The 6,911-nt window shown below is 38.4% G+C and overlaps 1 protein-coding gene across 2 annotated transcripts in view; it reads left to right on the top strand.

Moving 5' to 3' along the window:
* Positions 1 to 6,161: 6,161 nt before the first annotated feature.
* LOC113230662 (probable beta-hexosaminidase fdl) overlaps positions 6,162 to 6,911 on the top strand; it is a 190,870-nt gene continuing 190,120 nt past the window's right edge. Inside the window, exon 1 of one of the 2 annotated variants that reach the window (XM_026464681.1) lies at positions 6,162 to 6,693. The gene's annotated coding sequence lies outside the window, so the exon portion shown is untranslated. The remainder of the gene's footprint in view (positions 6,694 to 6,911) is intronic. The other variant, XM_026464683.1, reaches the window with a different exon arrangement.

The following is a 6,911-nucleotide window of genomic DNA, read 5'->3' on the forward strand; positions in this document are numbered from 1 at the left end:
ATACGGTACGACAAGTTTATATTTTGTGTGCTATAGCGCAATTACATTCTCAGTTACCGTACGATCCCGCTATGTTAACGACTACAAGACGTAAGGATATTGTTTGTCGTTCTTCAATGCACTCAGGGTTCTCTCATAGATCGTTTTCGTTTTTGGCTGGTTTCATTTATAATAAAACAAAAATTATTGTAAACAAACTGTTTCGAAATGGCTACTTACTTTAAATTATGATCAGACGGAAAATCTATTGGTAATGAATATATAGCATTTAATTGCAAACACGTGCACGTGCACCACACACACACCGCGCGCGCGCATACGCACACACACTCATGCACGCAAGCACGCACATACTTCCGTGTTTGAGTCCATTTTTGTTAAATTTTTACGTTATACTTGTATAATAGCTGCCTAAACTTATGAGTGTATTATGTACAATTTTACAGTCATGTCCGTGGGGTGGAGGCCTGGTGATACATAACACAGGTTTTTTTACCTAGCTTGGACACCAGACTCCCATTTTAGCATTGTTTAAATTTATATCTCTACAAATTGCCATTTTAGTATTTGTAAGCTATTGGGAGTAAATAAATAAATAAAAAAAAAAAAAAAAACTAAATTAACTAAATTTTTATTGAATTGATATTCAATTATTTTTTGTGAAATTACTCCACAAGTTTGTTATAATAAAAAAGAAAAGAAAAAAGCGAAAGAAACAGGTGAATGTGGAACGGCTCCCTTCGTAGAACAACATATAAAATCTAGTGCTGCTAAACCTACAGGACTGAAGTTAATTTAGTTCGTGAATTGCAATAAAAAGGTTAAGTTAACCTTATTTCAGGCATACTGCTAGTGGTTTTACACATGACAATGAAGGATTAACTTCAAAATGGCAAGCTTCAGCGCCCTAAGAGGGAACACAAAAAAGAGTTCAGTATTTTTATAAAGTTACCACGTTACTACTTGAGCATATTTGCCGAAGCGCGAATACAGAACTGCTTTATTGTTATCAGGACCCGTATATTCGCGTCGCGTATACAATCACCTACCTGACGAAGTCACTAGCGCTCCGAGCACGTCTTCCTTTCGCTTTAGGCTAGAAATGTGGCTAATCCAGAGCTTTTTTAATTTATCAGAATTTTAAATAATGTTATTTTATTGTATGTAGGTTACTACATTTCTTTAATATAAATAAATAATAATAAATAACGCACACACTCAACATAGCCCCGCACTAGGGAATCCCTGTGTCGCGGGTGCCATGGCCACACACATAGACAACCACAAATTACACCCAAACTCACGAGAGAAATAATTGTAGGCCATACAACTATTTCTCCCGGCCCGGGAATCGAACCTGGGACCTCTGCGTGGCAGTCCGGCATGGTATACGTTCGGCTACGGAGGCAGTTAATATCAGTTTATAATGCAATTCATTTCAAATACACTTGTTTAGTTAATATTCTCATTGACATTTATGGTACTAAATTGACATGTATTGGAAATCATGATTAATGATTACGATTATTTTCCTTTTATACGGCATTCTAAGAGCTATTTCTGACTATATGTCTAGTTCAATTTTAAAATACTAGCGTTCCTTCCACCTCGACGCAAACAGGAAATTGAGTGGTCAAAGACCTGTGCGGGTCATGTTTTACTTGTCTTGTTTATTCTGTTTTTTTTTTATTATTATTAATGTCGTATAGTATATTTGTAAAATTGAGTTTTGCCTGAAAATAATCTACTAGTTGGACAACATACCAATTTTCAATTGCCTATAAGACTAACGCAGCGGAATCACCTAAGTTATTTTACTAAACGTAGTTAGTAGTTTCGTTGACGTGACGTGATACACAGAAATGGTTGCAATATTTACATGTTTAGTTAATTGTAGGCATATTTTGATTTACTTGTATACAAAAATTGTCATTATCTTTACTGTATTAAATTTTAAACGATTGAATCAGTAATTTATCATATTTTATATTAATTCACTTCAGCAATTACTAGCTGTTTGCGTTTTCTGAGTTGTAGATAAACTAGTAGATATGTATTTATACATATTATTATTATTGTTATTAGGGTGGTTTCATTTGAGGCCTATGAGGCCCCTCATCACTGCGACCATAAATGATATATTGTGATCACCACTAATCACAGCTCGGAGCCAAAACCAACAGCATTAAGGAACTGAAGGACTTTCCTGGCTCCGACAGTCTTTATGTCCTCTGGGTGTGGCTTGTGCCTACCCAGTATGGAACTTCTCACACCCATCAGAGGGCAGCACTGGGTGAGGAGATGCACAGGAGTTTCATCCGCCTCGTGGCAGAATCTACATTCTCTGTTTTCTCTCTGTCCAATATTTGACATGTGCTTATTCAAGCCACAATGTCCTGTTAAGGCTCTAGTCAGCATTCTGATGCCATTCCTGTCCAGTGACAGAGCTTCTCTACAGTGTTTAGCACTGAAGGCAGCTATCAGGGCTTAAGAATGCTCAAGACCCTTAGTCTGCAGCCACACGTCTCGGGAGACGTGGGAGCTCTCGTTTAGCAAAGGAGCTTTGCCAGGCTGTGTGCTATTCCTATAAAGGGCTCAGGACCAATGAAGGCCTCCCTAGCACAGGCCTTTGCCAGTGCATCTGCTGCTTCATTACCCTCGATGTCAGAGTGATCTTAACCTGGTGGAAAGCCTATACATGCTGTTACCGGCCTTCTTCTGTATGAATACATGCAGGGAAGTCAGATTCAGCAATGCATTTAGTGCCGCTCCAGGTGTAGTGGACTTGGCTCCCGTTGTTAGCAGTAGTAGTTAGACACGCTGTAGACTGCCTAATGTGACAATACTGGTTGAATGACTGACTTTGCCACTCCAAACAACAGACGCTTATGTTACAATGGGCCTCACAATTGCCTTGTATAACCAGAGAGTCATCTTTGGTTTAAGACCCCAGCGCTGTCCTGCCATACGACTACAGATACCTAAGGCCAACTGGCCTTGTTGACCGTGTTAGCTATATGACAGTTCCATCTTAGGGTTTGATCTAGGGTTACCCCTAAATATTTAACTTCTGCGGAAAAACTCACAGCCTGTCACCAAGGATCGGTTCCACTAGCTTTCTAGTTTCCGCTTCCTAGTGAAAGGAACAATAGTTATCTTTTCTGCATTAATAGATAATTCGTTATCTTGACACCACGCGGAAATGGTGTCAAGAGCTCCTTGCATAAGTGATGATATAGTGCTTTGGCAGTGCCCTCGAACAGTTCGAGGGCACTGCCATCTATCACTAGGTCATCCGCATATCCCTGGGCGTCAATGTTCCGTTCGGCCAACCTATACAGAAGCTGAACCACAACAAGAGTCCAAAGGAGAGCAGAAATTACTCCACCTTGCGGGCAACACTTTAATGCGGAGGCCACAAGCCGGTCCCCGTGTAACGAGATACTGGCTCTGCGGCTTAAGAGCATATTTTGCACTCATCTCGTAGTAGAAGTGTCTACACCTTTGCAGGTTAGTCCCTTTACCAAAGTACGAATGGGCTTATTGTCAAAAGCACCCTCTATGTCTAGAAAGGCACATAGTGCTATTTGTTTGTCCTCAAACGCTCTTTCAGCCCTGTCCATAAGATGGAGCAGAGCTGTCTCTGTGGATTTTCCACTTTGATAGGCGTGTTGAGTGTGATAGATAGGTCTATATATTAAGGACGAAGCCCTAATGTGATTGTCAAGTACCTTTTCCATTGCTTTGAGCAAGAATGAGGTTAGGCAGATGGGTCTAAAGGACTTTGCAAGAGAGTAGTACTTTCTGCCTACCTTTGGTATAAATACTACTTTGCACGTTGTCCATTTAATTTGGTATGTGTCCCCAAGCAAATCTGGCTCTATATATTTTGACCAGGTATGGCAAGAGTACACTTATACCCTGTTGCAGTAAGATGGGAGTAATACTGTCCTCACCTGGGGATTTATTTATTTATACATAAGGCGCACTATAAGTTTTCGGAACTGACCACTTACATAAACAATATTTAAAAAGTAATTACAACATTTGAAAATGGAACTCTTTGGCTATAGAATTCAGTTTGTTTCATCTGACTGTCCCTTGTTTTTACATTGTGGCGTCATTTTAGAAATTGGTTGTCTACATCACCATAGATTTAACTCGTGAAAATTTTCGTAGTATGATTTTCTAAGACTTTAAGTGTAAATTAACAACTCAGCGGAGCTTCACCATGCAAGACGACTATTTATAGCTGGTTTGCAGAATTCAAACGCGGTCGTGTGAATCTCAGTGACGAATTTCGTGATGATCGCCCGTCCACTGCTGTGAACAACAAAAACATCAATGCTGTGTGCCGTATGATCAAAACAGACAGGCATGTGACATAGCATAAGGTTTGAGCATCTTTAGGCATAGGCATAAGTCAAATATAATCAATACTACACAAACATTTGGGTGTGAAAAAGCTGTGCTCTCGGTGGATCCCACACAATTTGTTTGAGGCTCAAAAAACGGATCGCATCACTTGGTGCAATGCTATGCTTACGCGCAAGCAGCAATCGAGCGTATGGGTCTTTCGAGATGAGCCGAAACCAACCTAAGTGGCGCGTGCAAAGTGCCTCTAAGCGGATGATTGCTTCTGTTTTTAATAAAACTGGACACATGGCTACTGTTGCTTTGGAGAATCGTTGTACCGTGAACAGTGATTAGTACACGACCATTTGTTTGCCGGAAGTTATTGACAAACTCCGTAAAAAATAACCGTAAACGCCGTATCATCTTGCGCGGCAATGCCAGTTCTTCAAGGTCAGACAGAAAAATGAAAATGAAATTTTTGAAGGTGAACAACGTTGACCTTATGAGCCATCCCGCGTACAGTCTCGACCTGGCACCTTGTGATTTTATTTATTTCCAAAACTTAAGCACCAGTTACGCGGTCAACGATTTTCGTCACTTGAAGACGCTGTCGAAGAGTATGAAAAATATGCTTCAGAGATTGTCACGGAGGAGTGGCATAAATGTTTTCAAAAGTAGTTGATTCGTATGAAAAACAGAGAACAACTAACGGAGAATATTTTAAGAAACAATAAATTCATTTTTGACCATTTATAGTATTTTTTTCTTATTCATTCCGGAAACTTGTAGTGCGCCTCACGTATTCATGCTATATTATTTACATGATTACATACCGCTAGAAATGTTCTTTACCACAATATCACAATAATCTCTTGAGCTTTCTTTAAACATATGGTATCGTCCACCTTGTCCCAAGTTCACATAATATCAAATTTATTTTACCAAGCTTAACATTATCACATCAAATGGTTTCTTAAATCAGTAGCATACAGACTCATGGCACATTACATACTATGTTGCGTTATTCCTTATGAGGTTTGAGTGCTCAAAAAGTTATCTAAACTAGATGTTTGCTCTCCTGTCGTTGCGTCATCACTAGCTGGAGCTATCGAAACGATGAAAGAAGAGGTAGGTATGAGATACCTATGTAATCTTTAAATATACAGATGGCAAATGGTGGTTATGAAAGATAATATCCGTACCGTTACCCGACCCGCAGATTTACGCCGCGGAACAAAGTAAGATAATTTCACACTTAATAACTGCCATAAGTATGTGACGATCGTTGTATTTACCTAATAATACCGTGACAAATTCTTTGATAAAGTCATTGACATTGTGAATGAATGTGGATTCCTGCAAATATAGACAAACAAAATTTTTCGATCACTTTGCTTTACAAATCATGTACTTCACTGTGTCACTTATTATGGATTACTCCCCAAGTTAAATGTATAACCTTAGTGTATAACTATCAACTAATGCTTTGTCTCTATGAGTACCTAGAGATAATGTACTATGATACACCGTAGCACCGTACACAGGTAAGTATATAGATAAATACTGTACCAAGTCAATATATATTCCTTCTGTTTCCATTCTAAAGTCTTCATCTATGACATTCTATCAAAACAAATACAAACACCATTTTGTTCAGTCGGTAAAATGTCATCGATATTCTCGAGTAACGAACGCGTCTCTAGCCTTTCCATTCGTTCTTAACAGAAACCCTATTGGCCATTGTCATTCAATTCGTTCATTCATTTTTTAACGCAGTGTGTTTGTCTCTGTTGCGCATTGCGCCAGTGCTGTGAGGCGTCTCTCTCGCTCACTGGTTGGCAGCTTTCCCCGGGGCAAGCAAAACTAAATTGAAGTGTGGACTTTTGAATATTAGTTTATTTTTAAAATAAATTAAACTTTATTTACTTAATACAATTATGCACCACTATTCTGTGTGTAAACATTTCTGTACTTTCACTATATAATTTACGAGGGAGGTTATTCACTGTCAAGTGTCAAAAGGTGCCGTTGTTTTGACTGCTTTCTCACGATATGATTTTGATGTTAATATTTTATAATAAAATTTTAAATAAAAACAAGTGAATAAACAGAGACCATTGCCAGCCTTTTAAAAAATTGGAGTTACAAAATCTTAATTTGAATTAAAACTTCCTTGTTCGCGAGACCGTGTTTTGTTTGGATATATTTTTTATAAGAATAAATCGTGATTTCGTAACGGTAGTTAAGTTTTTAGGAGTTCCTTTGTGTTGTGTTCAACATAAAGGCTGTTGGATATACATAGCCGATAGACGGTGGAATAATAAGTATACTATACGGGTAAGTTTAATCAATTTCTTTAATTTGTTTTTAATCGTCTCATATGATAGTCACGAGTCGGTTATATCGCTGATAAGATTACACGGCATTAGTTAATCATGAATCAGTTAACTTTGATTATGAAACATTGAAAATTTAAGTTAATTGTTGCTGTTCACCCCATTGTCTTGAGATTGTTAGTCCTAATGCTAGTTTTACGCGCCTGTATTTATTGTCTT

This window comes from Hyposmocoma kahamanoa, unplaced genomic scaffold (assembly GCF_003589595.1).
Source record: "Hyposmocoma kahamanoa isolate Upper Pololo Valley unplaced genomic scaffold, ASM358959v1 64, whole genome shotgun sequence".
Taxonomy (NCBI): domain Eukaryota; kingdom Metazoa; phylum Arthropoda; class Insecta; order Lepidoptera; family Cosmopterigidae; genus Hyposmocoma; species Hyposmocoma kahamanoa.